Here is a 22,584-nt window from a genome sequence, read left to right on the forward strand (position 1 = left end):
AAAAGTAGCCGGGAGTGGTGGTGGGCGCCTGTAGTCCCAGCTACCCGGGAGGCTGAGGCAGGAGAATGGCATGAACCCAGGGGGTGGAGCTTGCAGTGAGCCGAGATCTCTCCACTGCACTCCAGCCTGGGAGACAGAGCGAGACTCCGCCTCAGAAAAAAAAAAAAAAAAAGAATGTAACTAATGAATCAAAAAACTAATATATGCACTGTATTGTGTTAGGCATTCATGAGAGGGTAAGGCTACTTTTTTTTTTTTTTATGGCACTGGGACAGCTACAGATGTTTGGAGAATGAGACAGCACTGTGAGCTAAGCCAGGCAGCAGTGACCTCCAAAGAGATGTGGAAACTGAGCAGACAGACAAAGCAAAGACCATGAGCATAGATCCCGAATATGCTTAGCATATTTGGAGAACAATTAAGCCAAGCAATTAGGTGAAATAGCATATTAATATAGGAAAGATTGGGGAAGTAGGTAAGGTCCATCTTACTGTGGCCATAAATGTCAGGCTGGGGCTTATGGCTTGTTATGAGAGCAATGAGAAACATTTAAAATTCTAGTTAGCTGGGTGTGGTGTCTCCCATCCGTAATCCCAGCACTTTGGGAGGCTGAGGTAGGAAAATCACTTGAGGCCAGGAGTTTGGAGATCAGCCTGGGCAACATAACAAAACCCCATCTCTCCAAAAATATAGTAATAACTCAGTGTAATCTTCTCTAGATTACAGAGTAGATTACAGCTGGGCCTCTCAAACTGTCATATGCATCTGAAATCACCTGGGATCTTGTTAAAATGCAGATTCTAATTCAGCGGGTCTGGGGCGTAGGCTGAGAGTCTGCCTTGTGTGTGTGTGAGACGGGGTCTCGCTCTGTTGCCCAGGCTGGAGTGCAGTGTCACAATCATGGCTCGCTGAATCCTCCACCTCCCCAGACTCAGGCGATCCTCACCTCAGCCTCAGGAGTAGCTGGGACTACAGGCACACACACCACTACACCTGGCTGACTTTTTGTTGTTTTTTTTTCCCCAAGAGGGAGTTTCACTCTTGTTGCCCAGGCTGGAGAACAATGGCACAATCTCGGCTCACCGCAACCTCTGTCTCCTGGGTTCAAGCGATTCTCCTGCCTCAGTCTCCTGAGTAGCTGGGATTACAGGCACGCACCATCACACCTGGCTAATTTTGTATTTTTAGTAGAGACAGGGTTTCTCCATGTTGGTCAAGCTAGTCTTGAACTCCCAACCTTAGGTGATCCGCTCGCCTCGGCCTCCCAGAGTGCTTGGGATTATAGGCGTGAGTCACTGCACGCGGCCTGTAATTTATTTATTTTTTTTTAGCAGAGACAGGGTTTTGCCATGTTGCCTAGGCTGATCTCAAACGCCTGACCTCAAGTGATCTGCCCGCCTCAGCCTCCCAAAGTGCTGGGATTACAGGCGTGAGCTACAACGCCCAGCAAGACTCTGACTTTGTAACTCACTCCCAGTGATAGCTAGTATACTGCTGCTCCCCAGACCCCACTTTGAGCAGCCGAAGATTAGGGTATTGTTCTAAATTCAAGGCATCTACTACAATATAATATTGAAATAGAAAGAGAAAACACACCAAAAACATACCAAAAACATGGGGGGCCGGATACAGTGGCTCACACCAGTAATCTGAGCACTTTGAGAGGCTGAGGTGGGAGGACTGCTTGAGGCCAGGAGTCCAAAGTTGCTATAAGCCATGATCACACCACTGTACTACAGACCAGGGGACAGAGCAAGACCCTATCTCAAAAGATAAATAAATAAATAAAAAGAAACAAAAAAGAAAAAAAATTTTTTTTACAAATTTATTATTCTAGTTTGCTAATTTATTTGCAAGGAACAAGCATTTCTCACTCAACCAGCTGAAGTAAAAAGAGCTTATTTTAAAAAGGCATAGGGGACAGCTGTACGCGGTGGCTCACGCCTGTAATCCCAGCACTTTGGGAGGCCAAGGTGGGCTGATGACTTGAGGTCAGGAGTTTGAGACCAGCCTGGCCAGCATAGTGAAACACCGTCTCTACTAAAAATACAAAAAATTAGCCAGGCATGGTGATGGGCACCTGTAATCTCAGCTACTCGGGAGGCTGAGGCAGGAGAATTGCCTGAACCAGGGAGGTGGAGGTTGCAGTGAGCCGAGATCGTGCCACTGCAGCCTGGGTGACAAAATGAGACTTCATCTCAAAAAAAAAAAAAAAAAAGAAAAGAAAAAAATAAAGGAAAAAAAAGAAATAAAGTGAAGATAATCCTGACCCCAGCCCCACCCTCATCTTCACCGCAGGAGGTGAAGAGGAAGGAAAACCACAGAAACTGAAAGGTTTGCATTCCCCAGCCTGCCCCGCCTGCCTTAATTCTACTGAGTTTCTTTTTTTTTTTTTTAGACGGAGTTTTTTTTGCTCTTGTCCCCTAGGCTGGAGTGCAACAGTGTGATCTCAGCTCACTGCAATTTCCGCCTCCCCGGTTCAAGTGATTCCCCTGCCTCAGCCTCCTGGGTAGCTGGGATTACAAGTGCCCACCACCACGCCCAGCTAATTTTTGTGTTTTTAGTGGAGACGGGGCTTCACCATGTTGGCCAGGCTGGTCTCGAACTCCTGACCTCAAGTGATCTACCCGCCTCGGCCTGCCAAAGTGCTGGAATTACAGGTGTGAGCCACCACACCCAGCCTCCACTGAGTTTCTTAAGCCTTCCATTGTAACCACAAATTGTTATCCAGTGTTCCCAGTGTGTTACTTCATTTAGTACAATTTCTTATTTCTCAAGCTAACTACTAAGTGAATTCACTCACCTCTCTTTTTTTTTCCTTCTCTTGTGGCGCTTCTGTGTCTGGAACTGTTAAATAAACTCCTCATAGACCTTACAGTCAAGGATTTGTATAGTAGTGCAGGCAATAAATAATACATAGGTTAAAGTTTATTAGATGGTGACCGTGCGCAGTGGCTCATGTCTGTAATCCCAGCACTTTGGAAGGATGAGGCAGGTGGATCACCTGAGGTCAGGAGTTCAAGACCAGCCTGGCCAACATGGTGAAACCCTGTCTCTACTAAAAATACACAATTAGCTGGGCCTGGTAGTGTGTGCCTGTAATCCCAGCTACTTGGGAGGCTGAGGCAGGAGAACTGTTTGAACCTGGAAGGCAGAGGTTGCAGTGAGCCAACATTGTGCCACTGCACCCCAGCCTGGGCAACAGAGCAAGACTCTGTCTCAAAAAATATATATAATATATATATTTTTATATATTTTAAAATATATATGTTACATATTTAAATATATTAAAATATATTTTTAAATATATTTTGTGTGTGTGTGTGTGTGTGTGTGTGTGTATATGATGGTGGTAAACATTATATTGACCAAAACATGGCAGGGGAAGGGAACAGAAATTGCTAAGGTTGTGGAAGCTGGGGGTGGGGACAGGGGCAGGTGCGGGGAGCTGAATTTAAAAGTGGTTCAGAGAAAACCTCCCTGAGAAAGTGACATTTTGAGCAAAACCTTGAAGGGGTGAGGGACCACGTCATGCATGCAGATAGATACATCTGCGGAATGTGTTTCCTGCAACGACAGTGCACGTCTTGAGGTAGGAGCATCTTGGCGTATTCAAGGAACAGCTAGAAGCTGGTGTAACTAGAGCAGTGGGAGGTGAGATCAGAGAGGAAGACAGGCCAGAGCACTCAGGGCCTCGTAGGCTACTGTGAACACCAGCTTTCACTCTGAACGAGATGGGAAGTCGCTCCAGCGCCAAGAGTGGCTTGACCTGGCTTAGATTTTAATAGGGAAACTCTGGCTGCTAGTTGAGAAAGAGGATGGGGTAGGAATGCCAAAGCTGGCCAAGCAACTGGAAGGCTTGGGAAACAACTCACGCCAGACAGAGATGATGAAGGAAAGGACTGTAGATCAGACGAGTAACAGAGGAGCTGAGCAAGGAGAAGTCACCAGATTCTGGTGACTGACGGCCTCAGTGCTGTACCAAGAGGGACAGTGTCATGCTTCTAGTTGGCATCGGGAGAGCAGAAAGACAAATACAAAACACTTTATTGATTGATTGATCGATTGATTGAGACAGGGTCTTGCTCATGCCTAGGCTAAAGTGCAGTAGCAGTCATGTCTTACTGCAGCCTCAACCTCCTGGGCTCAAGTGATCCTCCTACCTCAGCCTCCTGAGTAGTTGAACTACTAGCATGTGCCACCATGCCTGGCTAATATTTATTATTTATTTTAGTAGATAGGAGCGAGGTCTTGCTATGTTGCTCAGACTGGTCTTGAACTCCTAAACTCAAGTGATCCTCCTTCCTCAGCCTCCCAAAGTACAGGTGTGAGCCACCATGTCCAGCCCGAGTATTTATTTATTTATTTATTTTTGAGACGGAGTCTCACTCTGTTGCCCAGGTTGGAATGCAGTGGCACAGTCCCGGCTCGCTGCAACCTCAACTCCCCAGGTTCAAGTGATTCTCCTTCCTCAGCCTCCTGAGTAGCTGGGACTACAGGCACACACCACCATGCCTGGCTAATTTTTGTTTTTTTTAGTAGAGATGGAGTTTCACCATGTTGGCCAGGCTGGTCTCAAACTCCTTATCTCAAGTGATTCACCCGTCTCGGCCTCCCAAAGTGCTGGGATTACAAGAGTGAGCCACTGCACCTGGCCCCAGGAGTATTTTAAATCAGAAAGGTCTATAGGTATGTTTCAAGTTAAAAAACTTCCCGAGGTTGGCAACCTAAAAGCTAGAAGAGACTTGAAACCATTTAAAACTCAAATCAAATTATCTGAAAGAATTTATGAATATGACAAGATAACTTACTGAGCTACTCAAGAAGAAAATGCTCTAGAATGGAGAAACAAATATTAGATTTAAAAAAAAAAACACCAAAAAAGATATGAATATAAAATGGCTGAAAATACACTGATGTGTCCCAATTTGTCAGAGTATCTTTTGTTATTTCTAGTAGCAAAGCTTATTGCTAAATGACATAGATCATTTTCCACTAGGGAAAGGGCAATCAGTAGAAATAAAAAGATTCCCCCAAATGCAAGATACAATATTAAATGTCTGTAGCTTTAAAAGAGATTAATAAATGCATATCGGAGTTATCTTCTCCCTATTATTATGAGAGAGAACTACAAAAAGATGCTGGGTACTCATGGAGGAAAATGTAACACAAATCTAAGAATGGAAGCAAGAGACACTTTTGAAATGTCATCAAACAGTGCCAATGAATATTATTTCTGCTAAAGAACAGCAGGAGAGAGAACGTTTTATTCAAAAATATCTAAGGATATAAAAATTACGTTTAAATGGGATGTGTCAGCAACATCAAAAAATTTTAATGAAAAACAGAAAAGGAGCTGCTGGGAGTAAAAGCATTCTATTTTTATTCTGGGAATAAAAGTGTTATGTTATTTCCTATATATTCTTATAACTGATTACTTAGACATTTAAACTTGATTCTCAATGCTAAAATGAGACAAGCCAAGCAAACAAAGATTTAACAATGTATTGAGAGTTTTTATTTTACTTTGTTACAACTAGCCAAGATTATTAATAATGCGACATATCTTTCAGCCTTTCTTTGTTCCTCACCTTTCTCTTAAGTAAATAAAGGAGGCATGTGTGGTCCAAAGTGGAGGGAGGGGCTGGGCGCGGCAGTTCAGGCCTACAATCCTAGCACTTTGGGAAGCCAACGTAGGCAGATCACCTGAGGTCAAGAGTTCGAGACCAGCCTGGGCAACATGGTGAAACCTAGTCTCTACTAAAAATACAAAAATCAGCCAGGCATAGTGGCGCATGCCGGTAATCCCAGCTACTCTGGAGGGCTGAAGCAGAAGAATCACTTGAACTTGGGAGGCAGAGGTTGCAGTAAGCCGAGATCGTGCCACTGCACTCCAGCCTGGGCAATAGAGTGAGACTCTGCTGCCAAAAAAAAAAAAAAAGAAAGGAAAGGAAAGGAAAAAGGAAAAAGGAAGGAAAGGAAGACCAAAGTGGAGGAAGGGGAAAGATGATAATGGATTACATAGTCTCCTTTGAAATTAAATCCAAATACTGACACCCACTCTCCTCTTTCCTATCAAATTTGTCTACCAGCTTTGGGAATATCCCTTATATTCCTCAGTAGCTTCAAGAACTTCACCTTTTCTCTCCAACTGTGTCATCCTTGACAGCTTCAACATCCCTGTTCATGACTTTTTTAAAATTTTTAATTAAAAAAAATTTTTATGGGTACATGGTAGGTATACATATTTATGGGACATATGAGATATTTTGATACAGGCATATAATGTGTAATAATCCCATCAGGTAAATGGTTCGTGACTTTTTTTTTTTTTTTTTTTTTTTTTTGAGACAGAGTTTCACTCTTGTTGCCCAGACTGGAGTACACTGGCACAAACTCGGCTCACTGCAACCTCCACCTCCCGGTTCAAGCGATTCTCCTGTCTCAGTCTCCCGAGTAGCTGGGATTACAGGTGCCCACCACTATACCCAGCTAATTTTTGTATTTTTAGTAGAGACTGGGTTTCACCATGTTGGCCAGGATGGTCTTGAACTCCTGACTTCAGGTGATCCACCTGCCTTGGCCTCCCAAAGTGCTGGGATTACAGATGTAAGCCACTGCACCTGGCCAGTTCATGACTTTTTGACGGGCTGATCTCACATTTTTTCAGCTGTATTGACTTCTTACCATCCACCTTCCTGGAATATCATATCTGCTCAACCTCCAAGATTTTTAATTTAAATGCCCATTCCTAGCCATAACCTCTTGTTTTGTCATTTTTCCCATTCTACTGAACCTGGTATTTGTTCTCAGAGTAATTTGAATTTAGTCATCCCACAACCAGTAGGACTGAGGTTAAAGCTGCAGATTTTAGGGTCAAACTGCCTAGGTTTAAACTGAAGCTGTCCTTCACTAGCTGAGTGGCCAGAGACAGATTACTTAATTCCTCTTTGCCCTAACTTTTTTTTTGGGGGGGGGAAGGGGACGGAGTCTCGCTCTGTCGCCCGGGCTGGAATGCAGCCGTGCGATCTCCACTCACTGCAAGCTCCCCCCCTCCGGTTCACGCCATTCTCCTGCCTCAGCCTCCCGAGTAGCTGGGACTACAGGCGCCCGCCACCTCCCCCGGCTAATTTTTTGTATTTTTTAGTAGAGACGGGGTTTTACAGTGTTAGCCAGGATGGTCTCGATCTCTGACCTCGTGATCTGCACGTCTCGGCCTCCCAAAGTGCTGGGATTACAGGCGTGAGACACCGAGCCCGGCCTGCCCTAACTTTCTCGCAGACTTCCTGTGAAGGTTGAAAGAGATAATTTATATAAACCTAATACATTTAAGTACATGATAAATGTTAGCCAGTTAGTGTCTATTCCATTAGATTTATTTCTCCTCCATGTAGCCTGGCTGCTATGTTCATCCTGGCTCTCTCCCATGCCAGGTGGTACAAGACAGGGTTTCACCATGTTGGCCATTGTTCATGGTTTTCATCCCAGCTCCTGGATTGTGTCATACCTTGATTTCTTCCTGAATCTAATTGCACTCTAACTGTAAATCATCAGGGACACTCAGGAATTTATTATTATTATTATCTTTTTTTGTTTGTTTTTGAGACAGAGTTTCACTCTTGTCCCCCAGGCTGGCATGCAGTGGTGCAACCTCTGCCTCCTGGGTACAAGCGATTCTCTTGCCTCAGCCTCCCAAGTAGCTGGGATTACAGGTGCGTGCCACCATGCCCAGCTAATTTTTTTGTTTGTTTGTTTGTTTGTTTGTATTTTTAAGTAGAGACAGGGTTTCATCATGTTGGCCAGTCTGGCTCGAACTCCTGACCTTAAATGATCTGTCAACCTCAGCCTCTCAAAATGCTGGGATTACAGGCATGAGCCACTGCATCTGGCCAGGAATTTTTTGAATAATTAATCTCTCTTTGGCTCCTTATTTCATTCCCCACAACAGTATTCTAAACCGGCCGGGCGCGGTGGCTCAAGCCTGTAATCCCAGCACTCTGGGAGGCCGAGACGGGCAGATCATGAGGTCAGGAGATCGAGACCATCCTGGCTAACACGGTGAAACCCCGTCTCTACTAAAAAGTACAAAAAACTAGCCGGGCGAGGTGGCGGGTGCCTGTAGTCCCAGCTACTCGGGAGGCTGAGGCAGGAGAATGGCGTAAACCCAGGAGGCAGAGCTTGCAGTGAGCTGAGATCCGGCCACTGCACTCCAGCCTGGGCGACAGAGCGAGACTCTGTCTCAAAAAAAAAAAAAAAAAAATATATAGTATTCTAAACCACACCTGCTTTCCTCAAGTACTCATCTTTTGCTGCCTGATTTTTGTTTTTTGAGATGGAGTCTTGCTCTATTGCCCAGACTGGAGTGCAGTGGCACAATCTTGGCTCACTGCAACCTGTGCCTCCCAGGTTCAAGAGATTCTCCTGCCTCAGCCTCCCGAGTAACTGGGATTACAGGTGCCTGCCACAACTCCCGGCTAATTTTTATTTTTAGTAGAGACGAGGTTTCATCATGTTGGCCAGGCTGGTCTCAAACTCCTGACCTCATGTGATCCGCCTGCCTCAGCCTCGGAAAGTGCTGGAATTAAAGGCATGAGCCACCATGCCCTGCCTGCCTGAAATATTTTTTTGACAGAACTTTGTCTCCTACTTCACTGAGAAGATAGAGGTTACCTTGCTAGCAGAGAATGCGTCTCCTGTACTCTTGTGTCTTCCCACGTAGAAGGAACATTTCTCAGTGGATAGATCACAGGAGTTCCCAAGATCAGTCTGGGCAACATGACGAAACCCCATATTTACAAAAACTAATAATAATAATAATTAGCCAGGCATGGTTGGATGTGCCCTATAGTCCCAGCTACTTGGGAGTCTGAGGTGGGAGAATCACTCGAGCCTGGCCAATGAATGTAATTCTTGGCCTCTGTGCCTCTGTAGTCACTCTGCGTTAGCAGAAGTGGAGTGATTCGCTTGATTGGTAAATTTGGTAGAATAAACCAACATTTTCTAATTAACCTTCAGATTATTCACGTAGTCTGGACTTATTTGCTGTCTTCCTGGCCATAAGGTGCACGTGAGGTAACCTCTGTCACTGCCAGGCAAGGGAAACCTGCAGTTTGGAAAGGAAGTATAGCTCTGAAATCTGAAGACCTCCAATTGGATGAATGTTGAGGAATATTTAGAAATCAAAACCAAAACTCGGAACTTAGAGAAGCTGTATAATTTTAGAGGTGTGAGTGGACTTTAGTGTGTAGGCAGAATGTTTTGAGCTTGGCAGTTGCATGGTCTTTGAATAGCTGCAGTCTAGGAAAGAGGCATGAAGCCTCAGAGCACATGGTAGTCTAACCATAGGGAGGGACTGGAGTTTATGGTGGCTTGGTCCACGGGTGAGTGAGGCGAAACTGCGATTGCAAAATTACGACAGTAAGAGAATTTCTAACAGCTGACTCCATGCTGCTTCTGACCTCCGAGGTGTCCTTGGTCATTCCTGGGCATACGCCAAACTAGCTTTGGGAGGAATTTAGTTTACAGTTTAACCTTAAAGCAAGGATGAGAGTAGCCCTTCCCAAAACTAAAGCACCTTTGTTTTTTTTTGTTTGTTTGTTTTTGTTTTTTGAGTCAGAGTCTCACTCTGTCACCCAGGCTGAAGTGCAGTGGAGCAATCTCAGCTCAGTGCAACCTCCACCTCCCAGGTTCAAACGATTCTCCTGCCTCAGCCTCCCGAGTACCTGGGATTACAGGCGCCCACCACCACACCCAACTAATTTTTGTACTTTTAGTAGAGACAGGGTTTACCCCATGTTGGCCAGGATGGTCTCGAACGACTGACCTCAGGTGATCCGCCCACCTCAGCCTCCCAAAGTGCTGGGATTACAGGTGTAAGCCACCACGCCCAGTCAACCTTTGTAAACCTAGTGAAAAACCATGAAAGGCAGGGCGTGGTGGCTCACGCCTGTAATCCCAGCACTTTGGAGGCTGAGGTGGGCGGATCACTTGAGGTCAGTAGTTGGAGACCATCCTGGCCAATATGGTGAAACCCTGTCTCTACTAAAAATACAAAAAATTAGCCAAGCGTGGTGGCACATGCCTGTAGTCCCAGCTACTCAGGAGGCTGAGGCAGGAGAATCACTTGAACCCGGGAGGTGGAGGTTGTAGTGAGCTAAGATTGCGCCACTGCACTCCAGCCTGGAAACAGAGCGAGACTCCGTCTCAAAAAAAAAAAAAAAAAAAAGAAGAAAAACCATAAAATTAGAGTTATGGGAGGGGCCTGAACTCTGCTAAAACGTAGGCATAGTTTCTTTTCTTTTTATTTTCTTTTCTTTTCTTTTTTTTTTTTTTTTGAGACCGAGTCTCTCTATTGTCCAGGCTGGAGTGCAGTGGTGCAATCTCAGCTCACTGCAACCTCCACCTCCTGCGTTCCACCTCCACGGTTCAAGTGATTCTCCTGCCTCAGCCTCCCTAGTAGCTGGGATTACAGGCACATGCCACCATGCCTGGCTAATTTTTGTATTTTCAGTAGAGATGGGGTTTCTCCATATTGGCAAGACTGGTCTTAAACACCTGATCTCAAGTGACCCACCCACCTCAGTCTCCCAAGTGATGGGATTACAGGCGTGAGTCACCGCACCTGTCCACATATAGGCATAGTTTCTATAATCCCTTACTGCTTAGGAGTCATGTGCCAGAAGTCACAAGATTTGTGGCTTCCCCAATTGCACCTATAGATAACATCTCCTATAGATTGTAGACCCTAAGACTGATCTTCTGAGCTGTTTTTCAGACTGACCCCACCTGGACTCCTGACTCTTGACTCAACTCATCCTGTGTCCCCACCCAGAGGTGGGCTCAGTACAGGAGTACCTGTTTCCACACCCTTAGATTGTATCCCCAAGCAATCTGCAGCACCCATTCCCTAGACCCCTGCCCACCAAACTATCCTTGAAAAAACCTAACCTCTGAGCTTTCAAGGAGACTGATTAGAATAACTCCATCTCCTGTATGGCCAGTCTTGGGTCGATGAAACTCTGTCTACTGCTTTAGCATGGTCTCCTTGAATTGGTTTTGTCTGCGCAGCCGGCAGGAAGAAACTGTTGGGCGATTACGTGAGTATTTTTACAAAAGTAGGATCTCAGCAAAGGATCGGAGACCACAAGATTCTCAGCTTAGACACATTACTTGTGAATGGTCTCTGCATCCTCTGGAAGGCGAGGCCAAACAGGCGAACACTGTGCACCCACAAAGGCTAGACGGTGGCAAGATTACATCCTTTTAGGTATTTGTTGCTTGTACACTACAAGCCAAATTCAAGATGACCTTTAGAAAACAAAAGTTCTAACTTGCAATTGTTAGTATCTTTCAAGGTAAAGGACAAAATTTCTTTTGTTTATTTTATTTTATTTTTTATAGAGATGGGGTCTGACTATGTTCCCAGGCCGGTCTCAAACTCCTTGGCTCAAGCAATCCTCCTGTCTCTGCCCCTCAAAGTGCTGAGATTATAGACATGAGCCACCACACCTGGCAAGACAAAATTAAGGAACTAAACTTCAGTGTTCTTGGCTTGTTCACAGACTCAGAAATAGAAAATAACTTAAGCATTACTGTCAACTTGGTGGTTGTTGCTGGGTGTGCAGGAATCTTCTGTGCCCCATGGGAATGACACCACCTTTGCAAAATTATGACTGAGAAAGTGAAAGAGACCTGACTTAACCCACTCCATCTTGCTTCTAACCTCTAAACTGTCCTTGTTCATTCCTGAACGCAGGCTGAACTCACTTCAGGAGAAACTCAGTTTACAGTTTAAAACAAAGATGCTAACAGCCCTTTCCCCGAAGCAGACCTCCTTCTTGCCTGGGGACTAGATTGCCTTTGTAGGAATAACATGAGCTACAAGATTAAAAATCACGGTTTAGGAGTCATGCAGCTGGAGGCTACAAGATTCTGACCATCCCTAAACTGCTCCTAAGATCAGTGCTTGAGATATTTTGTTGACCCTGCACTTGATGGATCAGCTAGCACCACCCAGATCAATTAACTGGCTCATTGGATCTCGTGGCCCCCACCCAGGAACTGACTCAGCGCAAGAAGACAGCTTCGACTTCCTATGATTTCATCCCTGACCAGTCAGCACTCCTGGCTCACTGGCTTCCCCCCACCCACCAAATTGTCCTTAAACACTCTGCTCCACGAATCCGGAGACTTACTTGAGTAATAATAAAACTCAGGTCTCCCGCACAGCCGGCTCTGGGTGAACTACTCTTTCCGTATTGCAATTCCCCTGTCCTGATGAATCGCCTCTGTCTAGGCAGCAGGCAAGGTGAACCCACTGGGCAGTTATAGGAACATGCCTGAGAAGTTTACAAAATTAAAAAGAAGAGGAAACATAGTGTCTCGTGGAGCGTTTGGCAAAAGTATTGATCCTTGCTAGAGGGTAAAGTCCTAGAGTGACAGACCTTAGAAACATGAGCAGCAGTTTCAGAATCTGCTGATAACTATTTTCCAGTGAAACAAATGCAAGGACAAGATGAAAATACCGATGTTATGTTAGTCTCTGCACACTAGGAATAGAGGGAAACTTCCTTAACTTGATAAAAAAAAAAACATCCACAGGCTGGGCCTGGTGGCTCGGGCCTGTAATCCCAGCACTTTGGGAGGCCAAGGCGGAAGGATCACTGGAGCTCAGCGATTCAAAACCTGTTGTCTGGGCAACATGGCAAAACCTCTTCTCTACAAAAATTACAAAAAGTAGCCAGGCATGGCAGCAGTCCCAGCTACTTGGGAGGCTGAAGTGGGAGGATAACTGGAGCCTGGGAGGTTGAGGCTGCAGTTGAGCTGTGAGCATGCCACTGCACTTCAGCCTGGGTGACAGAGGAAGACCCTCTCTCAAAAAAAAAAAAAAAAAAACCAGAAAAAATCTACAGGTGGTATCATACTTAATGGTGAAAAAAACTAGAACTTTTCCTGCTACGATCAGTAGTGATGTCTCCTCTAAACACTCCTTTTCAACATCATTTTGGAACACCTACCAAATGCCATAAGACAAGAAAGGGAAACAAAAGGTTGGAAAAAAGAAATAAAACTGTCTTTGTTCATGAATGACATGATGGTCTATGTAGAACATCTGAAAGCATAAATTTAAAAAAACTTCTAGAACTAATAAGTGATTCTAGCAAGGTTACAGGGTACAGAGTTAACCTACAAAAGTCAATTGCTTTCCTATATACCAGCAGTGAACTAGTAGAATTTGACATTAGAATCAATACCATTTATATTATCATCCCCCAAATTGGAATACTGATGTATAAATTCAACAAAATATGTACAAGATATATATAAGAATAACTGCAAAACTCTAATGAAAGAAATCTAAGAACTGGGGGGTGGTAGGGAGGATGAAGAGGAGTTGGTTAATGTTTACAAAAATACAGATAGAGGAAATAAGCTCTAGTATTTGATAGTATGTTAGGGAAATTATGGTTAACAACACTTTATTGTGTGTTTCAAACTAGTTAAAGAGAAGAATTGTTATGTTTCCAACGCAAAGAAAAGATCAGTTTTTGAGGTGATTGATATGCCAATAACCCTGACTTTATCATTCCACACATTGTATACATGTACCACATATCACATATGGCCAGGTGCGGTGGCTTATACCTATAATCCCAGCAATTTGGGAGGCCGAGACAGGAGGATTGCTTGAACCCAAGACCTTGAGACCAACCTGGACAACATAGTTAGACTCTATCTCTTAAAAAAAAAAAAAAAAAAAACTGACATATACCCCCAAAATATGTACAACTATGTTACATAAATTAAAACTTTTTTTAAAAGGCAAAAGTAGGAGACAGTGTGGCAGGCCTCCTCCTCTGGAATCTGAAGAAGCCCTCACAGATTTTATTTCTTTATCTTATTTTGTTTTATTTATGTTTTTGAGACAGAGTCTCGCTCTGTTGCCCAGGCTGGAGTGCAGTGGCATGATCTCAGCTTACTGCAGCCTCCATCTCCGGGGTTCAAGGGATTCTCCTGCATCAGTCTCCTGAGTAGCTGGGATTACAGGCATGTGCCATCACATAGGGCTAATTTTTGTATTTTTAGTAGAGACGGGGTTTCACTATGTTGATCAGGCTGGTCTCGAACTCCTGACCTCGTGACCTGCCCGCCTCAGCCTCCCGAAGTGCTGGGATTACAGGCATGAGCCACCACTCCTGGCCACCCTCACAGATTTTAATTCCCACTCCAGATTCTGTATCTAGATCACCATGGCAACTGGACAGAAGTTGATGAGAGCTGTTAGAGTTTTTGAATTTGGTAGACCAGAAGTCCTGAAACAGCAGTCAGATATTGCAGTACTGATTCCGAAAGACCATCAAGTTCTAATCAAGGTCTAAGCATGTGGTGTCGACCCCACGGAGACATTCATTCACTCTGGTACTTACAGTAGAAAACCGCCCTTACCCCATACTCCTGGCTCAGATGTGGCTGGGATGATAGAAGCTGTTAGAGATAAAGCATCTGCTTTCAAGAAAGGTGACAGAGTTTTCACTAGCAGCGCGATCTCTGGGGACTATGCAGAGTACAATCTTGCAGCAGACTACAGTTTACAAACTGCCTGAAAAACTGGACTTTGAACAAGGAGCTGCCATGAGTATTCTATATTTTAGTGCTTATCGAACTCTGATCCACAGTGCATGTGTGGAAGCTGGAGGGTGTTCTGGTTCACGGGGCGACCGGAGAAGTTGGATTAACAGCATGCCAAATTACTAGAGTTTATGGCTTAAAGGTTTTGGGCACTGCTGGTACTGAGGAAGGACAAAAGGTGGTTTTGCAAAATGGAATCCATTAAGTGTTCAATCACAGAGAAATTAATTATACTGATAAAATTAAGAAATATGTTGGTGAGAAAGGAATTGATGTAATTATTGAAATGTTAGCTAATGTAAATCTTAGTAAAGATTTGAGTCTTCTGTCACATAGAAGATGAGTGATAGTTGTTGGCAACAGAGTACTACTGAAATAAACCCACGGGACACCATGGCAAAGGAGTCGGGTATAATTGGAGTTACTCTCTTTTCCTCAACCAAGGAGGAATTTCAGCAATATGCAGCCGCCCTTCAAGCTGGAATGGAAATTGGTTGGTTGAAACCTGTAATAGGTTCTCAATATCCACTGGAGAAGGTGGCCCAGGCTCTAGAAACTACCATTCACGGCAGTGGGGCTACTGGAAAACGATTATTCTCTTATGATGATTAATTATTTCATGGATTTCTTATGTAATTAGAGGTATTGTCTTTCTCCCAGTTGTACTTACCCTATCTTTTCTTTAATTAACATTCAATTCAGTGAGTTTCTTATGTGAAAAAAATGAGATTTTTCTTTAGAGAGCAGAGGCAGAAGAGTAACATTCATCATATAGCTAGCAATATTTTTTATGCCATCTGTCTCAAATCTAGGAGTCATCATAGTAGCAAATATCATGTTAGTGGTCATTTGGCATGAGGGTGCATTCCAGTAATTCTTAATTGTTACTTGATTAATTCCATACCTTTGATTAAAACATGCTAGTTCAAAATAAGACTGCTCAGTTTCCAAGTGTTTTCAAGCCTACTTACCTTTATAAAGGTTCTCTAGTCTCTAATTAGCCATGACTGTATTAGACATTGAACATTTTCTAGACTAAAAACCTCTATTGTAAACTAATCTCATTTGGATCTCTAAGTACCTTTTTTTTTTTGAGAGATTCTCGCTCTGTCACCCAGGCTGGAGTGGCCTATCTTGATTGCGGCTCACTGCAACCTCTGCCTCCCAGGTTCAAGTGATTCTCCTGCCTCAGCCTCCTGAGTAGCTGGGATTACAGGTGCCCACCACCACACCTGGCTAATTTTTGTATTTTTAGTAGAGATGGGGTTTCGCCATGTTGACCAGGCTGGTTTCGAACTCCTGACCTCAGGTGATCCACCCACCTCAGCCTCCTAAAGCGCTGGGATTGCAGGCGTGACCCACCATGGCTGGCCCTATAAGTCTTTTATAAAAGCAAGAATAAATAATGTCCATGACAATTTATTAGTTTTCTAAGTATTTTCCCAAGTATTACAATATTCACTTCATTACTGGTTGGCTGCCAATGACCCCATATGTTCTGTGAGAACAGGAGCTTTATCTCTTTATCTTTCATATAATACGTAGTCTCCAAATAGGTAATACTTCTCAATTCATTATATTTTCAGAGTAGATTTAGAGTTACCTGTTTGTGTGGTGAGCGTCATATGTTTTTGTTGAAATTAATAAGCTCACAAATTTGATAAATTAGGAATGATATGCATTTGTCTCATAACATAATTATGTGTAATAAAAATCTATAGAAAATTAACAACAACAACAACAACAAGCGGCCGGGTGGTGTGGCTCATGCCTGAAATCCCAGCACTTTGGGAGGCCAAGGAGGGTGGATCACCTGAGGTCAGGAGTTGGAGACCAGCCTGTCCAACATGGTGAAACCCCATCTCTGCAAAAATTACAAAAATTAGCCGGGCATGATGGTGCACACCTGTAGTCCCAGCTACTCAGGAGGCTGAGGCAGCAGAATCATTTGAACCTGAGAGGCGGAGGTTGCAGTGAGCCAAGATCACGCCACTGCACTGCAGCCTGGGCCATAGAGTGAGACACTGTGTCAGAAAAAAAAAAAAAAAAAGGCTAAGGTGGGAGGATTGCTTGAAGCCAGGAGTTCATGACCAGCCTGGGCAAAAAAATGAGACATCCATCCGTACAAAAAACAAATCAGCCAGGTATAATGGCAGGCACCTGTCGTGCACTACTTGGGAGACTGAGACTGAGGCTGGAGGACCGTTTGAGCCCAAGAGATCAAGGCTGCAGTGAGCTGTTTTCACCCCACTGCACTAGCCTGGGTGACAAAGTAAGACCCTGTTTGGGAAAACAAAAAGTAAATACATAAACAAATCTAAGAAGAACTAAATAAATAGAGAGATATACTGACTGGGCACAGTGGTTCACACTTGTAATCTCAGCACTTTGGAGGACCAAAGCAGGAGGATCACTTGAGCCCAGAAGTTCAAACCCAGAAGTTCTGGGCAGCATAGCAAGACGCAATCTCTACAAAAAATTAAAAAATTAGCTGGACATGGTGGTGCATGCCTGTAGTCCCAGCTACTTAGAAAGCTCAGGTGGGAGGAACACTTGATCGTGGGAAGTTGAGCCTGCCGTGAGCTGTGATCAAGCCACTGCACTGCAGCCTGGGTGACAGAGTGAGATGAAGTCTCATCGTGCCCGGCCTATATGTTTTTTAAAGACAGATACACCATGTTTATGATTAGGAAAACTCAAAATTCTCAGGAGGTCAGTTCTTTCCAACTTGATCTATAGATTTAATGCAATTCCAATCAAAATTCTAGCAAGTTATTTGGTGAATGTCAACCAACCAATTCTAAAGTTTATATGGAGAGGCAAAAGACCCAGGATAGCCAACATAACATTGAAGGAGAAGGACAAGGTCAGAGGACTGACACTACCTGATTTCAAGAGTTTACTGTAAAGCTACAGTGATAAAGATGTATGAATGGGTCAAATGAATAAATGAATTGATTAATGGAACAGAAAAGAGAACCATAGGCCTTCAGGCTGGGGGTGGTGGCTGACACCTGTAATCCCAGCACTTTGGGAGACTGAGGTGGGTGGATCACCTGAGGTCAGGATATTGAGACCAGCCTGGCCAACATGGCGAAACCTGTCTCTACTAAAAATACAAAAATTAGCCAGGTTTGGTGGCACACGCCTGTACTCCCACCTACTTGGGAGGCACAGGCAGGAAGATCGCTTGAACCTGGGAGGTGGAGGTTGCAGTGAGCCGAGATTGCGCCCCTACACTCCAGCCTGGAAAACAGAATAAGACTCCGTCTCAAAACAAAACAAAAAAAGTAGACCTTCATAAATAGAGTCAACTGATCTTTGGCAAAGCAACAAAGACAATACAATGGAGAAAATACAGTCTTTTCAACAAATGGTGTTAGAGTAACTGGATATACACACACACATGCACACACAAATCTAGATATAGACATTACACCCTTCACAAAAATTTACTCGAAATGTATCATAGACCTAAATGTAAAATGCAAAATGATAAAACTATAAAACAATATTGAAGAAAATCTAAATGACCTTAAATTTAAGGCTTTTTTTTTTTTTTTTTTTAAGGCTAACTCTTCAGATACAACACCAGAGAGACACTATACAGAGAGTGAGAAGACAAGCCACACACTGGAGAAAATACTTGCAAAAGACATGTGTGATAAAAAGACTGTTAGACTGTTATCCAAAATATACAAAGAGCTCTTTTCTTTCTTTCTTTTTTTTTTTTTTGAAACAGAGTCTCGCTCTATTGCCCAGGTTGGAGTGCAGTGGTGTGATCTCGGCTCACTGCAACCTCTGCCTCCCAGGTTCAAATGATTCCCCTGCCTCAGCCTCCCACATGCAGCCGGGACAATTAACTCTTAAAGCGCAATATTAAGAAAATGAAAAATCTGCTTTAAAAAAATGGGTAAACTGGCCGGGCGCGGTGGCTCACGCCTGTAATCCCAGCACTTTGGGAGGCTGAGACGGGCCAATCACGAGGTCAGGAGATAGAGACCATCCTGGCTAACATGGTGAAAACCCGTCTCTACTAAAAATACCAAAAAATTAGCCAGGCATGGTGGCAGGTGTGTGTAGTCCCAGCTACTTGGGAGGCTGAGGCAGGAGGATGGTATGAACCTGGGAAGTGGAGCTTGCAGTAAGCCAAGATGGTGCCACTGCACTCTAGCCTGTTGACAGAGCGAGACTCTGTCTTTAAAAAAAAAAAAAGACTAAACTATCTGAATAGACACCTCACCAAAGAAGATACACAGATGACAGGTAAGCATATGAAAAGATGCTCAACAGAATATGTCAGTAGGGAATTGCAAATTAAAATGATGAGGTAGGCCAGGTGCAGTGGCTCACACCTGTAATTCCAGCACTTTGGGAGGCCAAGGTGGGCAGATCACCTGAGGTCCGGAGTTCAAGACCAGCCAGGCCAACATGGTGAAACCCCATCTCTACTAAAAATGCAAAAAACAGCCGGGCGCGGTGGCTCAAGCCTGTAATCCCAGCACTTTGGGAGGCCGAGACGGGTGGATCACGAGGTCAGGAGATCGAGACCATCCTGGCTAACACGGTGAAACCCCGTCTCTACTAAAAAATACAAAAAACTAGCCGGGCGAGGTGGCGGGCGCCTGTAGTCCCAGCTATTCCGGAGGCTGAGGCAGGAGAATGGCGTGAACCCGGGAGGCGGAGCTTGCAGTGAGCTGAGATCCGGCCACTGTACTCCAGCCTGGGCGACAGAGCGAGACTCCGTCTCAAAAAAAAAAAAAATGCAAAAAACATTAGCCGAGCATAGTGGCGCGTGTCTGTGTTCCCAGCTGCTTGGGAGGCTGAATCAGGAGAATCGTTTCAACCTGGGAGGCAGAGCTAGGAGTGAGCAGAGATTGCGCCATTGCTCTCCAGCCTGGGTGACAGAGCGAGACTCCATCTCAAAATAACAACAAAAAACAATGAGGTACCACTACATACCTATGAGAATGGCCAAAACCCTAAACACCAACAACAATAAATGCTGGTGAGGAGCTAGATCAACAGAAACTCTCATTGTTGCTAGTGGGAATGCAAAATGGCGTAGGCACTTTGGAAGATGGTTTGACAGTTTTTCATAAAATTATACGTACGCTTATCATACAACCCAGTAATCACATTTGATATCAGTATTTACCCAAATGAGTTGAAACATGTTCACGCAAAACCCTACACATAGATGTTAATAGCAGTTTTATTCATAATTGCCAAAACTGGGGGAAAAAACCAAGATACCCTTCAATTGGTAAATGGATATATAAACTGTGGTACATCCAGACAACTGAACATTATTCAGTGTTAAAAAGAAGTGAGCTCTGGGTCGGGCATGGTGGCTCATGCCTGTAATCCCAGTACTTTGGGAGGCCGAGGTGGGCAGATCGCCAGAAGTCCGGAATTCAAGACAAGCCTGACCAACATGGAGAAACCCCATCTATACTAAAAATACAAAAATTGCCGGGTGTGGTGGTGGATGTCCGTAATCCCACCTACTTGGGAGGCTGAGGCAGGAGAATTGCTTGAACCCGGGAGGCGGAGGTTGTGGTGAGCCAAGATTGCGCCATTGCACCCCAACCTGGGCAACAAGAGTGAAACTCCATCTCAATAAATAAATACATAAATAAATAAATGAGCTCAGCTGGGCACAGTGGCTCACACCTGTAATCCCACCACTCTGGGAGGCTGAGGCAGGAGGATCACTTGAGGCCAGGAGTTCGAGACCAGCCTGGCCAACATGGTGAGACCCTGTCCTTATTAAAAATAAAAAAAATTAGCCGGGCATGGTGGTGCTCACTTATAATCCCAGCTACTTGGGAGGCTGAGGCAGAAGAATTGTTTAAACCCAGGAAACGGAGGTTGCTGTGAGCCAAGATTGTGCCACTGCACTCTAGCCTGGGCAACAGAGAGACACTCCGTCTCAAAAAAAAAAAAAAAAAAGCTATCAAGTAATGAAAAGACATAGAGGAAATGTAAATACATACTACTAAGTGAAAGATGACAATCAGAAAAGACTACATACTGTATGACTCCTACTGTAAAACATTCTGGAAAAGTCTAAACCGTAGAGACAGTAAAAAGATCAGTGGTTGCCAGGTGTTAAGGAAGGGTAGGAATGAATAGGCAGGACATGGAGGATATTTAGAACAGTGAAATTGTTCCTATGATACTATAATAGTGGATACATATTATCATACATTTGTCAAAACCCATAGAACGTACACCACCAATGGTGAACCCTAATGTAAACCATGACTTTGGGTGATAATGATGGGTCAATGTAGATTGATTAATAGTAACAAATGTATGACTGTTGTGAGGTATGTGGATAGTGGAAGAGGTTGTGCATGTGTGGAGACAGGGATATATGGGAACCCTCTGTACTTTTCACTCAATTTTTCTGTGAACCTAAAACAGCTCCAAACAATTAAGTCTATTGAAAACAACAGCAACAACCAAGCTATAGCAGGAGGAAGATTTCCTTGGCCTAACAGAGGGTATTTTCAGAAGTCAGATACTTGGGCCTTACCCCAAATCTACTGAATCATTTCTGCAGGAATGGGACATAGAAGCAAGTATTTTTGGCTAGACACAGTGGCTCACTCTTGTAATCTCAGCACTTTGGGAGGCCAAGGCGGGTGGATCACCTGAGGTGAGGAGTTCGAGAACAACCAAGCCAGCGTGGTGAAACCCCATCTCTACCAAAAATACAAAAATCAGCTGGGTGTGGTGGCATGCGCCTGTAATCCCAGCTACTTGGGAGGCTGAGGCAGGAGAATCACTTGAACCCAGAAGGCAGAGGTTGCAGTGAGGTGAGATTGCGCCACTACACTCCAACCTGGGCGACAAGAGCAAATCTCTGTCTCAAAAATAAAAAAGTTTTTTTTTTTTTTTTTTTTTTTTTTAGACGGAGTCTCGCTCTGTCGCCCAGGCTGGAGTGCACTGGTGCAATCTTGGCTTACTGCAAGATCTGCCTCCTGGGTTCATGCCATTCTCCTGGCTCAGCTCCCCGAGTAGCTGGGACTACAGTGCCCACCACCAGGCCCCGGATTTTTTGTATTTTTAGTAGAGACGGGGTTTCACTGTGGTCTTGATCTCCTGACCTCATGATCCACCCGCCTCGGCCTCCCAAAGTGCTGGGATTACAAGCGTGAGCCATCGCACTCGGCCAAAAAAGTATTTTTAAATTTGTTATTGTTTTTTCAGAGATGAGGTCTCACTATGTTCAGGCTGAGGTGCAGTGGCTATTCACAGGCACCAAACGTGTGTACTGCAGCTTCAAACACCCAGACTCAAGCATTCCTCCCACCTTAGCCTCTCAGGTAGCTAGGACTACTATGGTAGTGTGTGCCACCATGTCCAGCTAATTCTTAAATTTTCTATAGAAACAGAGGTCTCACTATGTTGTCCAGGCTGGTATTGAAGTCTTGACCTCAATTAATTCTCCTGCCTCAGCCTCCCAAAGTGCTGAAATTTTAGGCACAAGGCACCACACTCAGCCGAGGAATCAATAATTTTAATAACGGCCGGGCGCGGTGGCTCAAGCCTGTAATCCCAGCACTTTGGGAGGCCGAGATGGGCGGATCACGAGGTCAGGAGATCGAGACCATCCTGGCTAACACATTGAAACCCCGTCTCTACTAAAAAAAAATACAAAAAACTAGCCGGGCGACGTGGCGGGCGCCTGTAGTCCCAGCTACTCGGGAGGCTGAGGCAGGAGAATGTCGTAAACCCGGGAGGTGGAGCTTGCAGTGGGCTGAGATCCGGCCACTGCACTCCAGACTGGGCGACAGAGCCAGACTCCGTCTCAAAAAAAAAAAAAAAATTTAATAAGCATCCAGGAGATTCTTTTCATCCTACTAGTTTGGGGAACACTGGTTTAAGCTATGCTATAGTTGAAAGCAGTCACAGCAGCCTGTGGCCACTAAAATTGTCAGCTCA

The 22,584-nt window shown here is 44.4% G+C and overlaps 1 pseudogene; it reads left to right on the forward strand.

The window, feature by feature from the left end:
- Nucleotides 1–14,249: 14,249 nt before the first annotated feature.
- Nucleotides 14,250–15,240, forward strand: LOC102120392 (quinone oxidoreductase pseudogene; annotated as a pseudogene).
- Nucleotides 15,241–22,584: the final 7,344 nt, after the last annotated feature.

Source organism: Macaca fascicularis, chromosome 13 (assembly GCF_037993035.2).
Source record: "Macaca fascicularis isolate 582-1 chromosome 13, T2T-MFA8v1.1".
Lineage (NCBI taxonomy): Eukaryota > Metazoa > Chordata > Mammalia > Primates > Cercopithecidae > Macaca > Macaca fascicularis.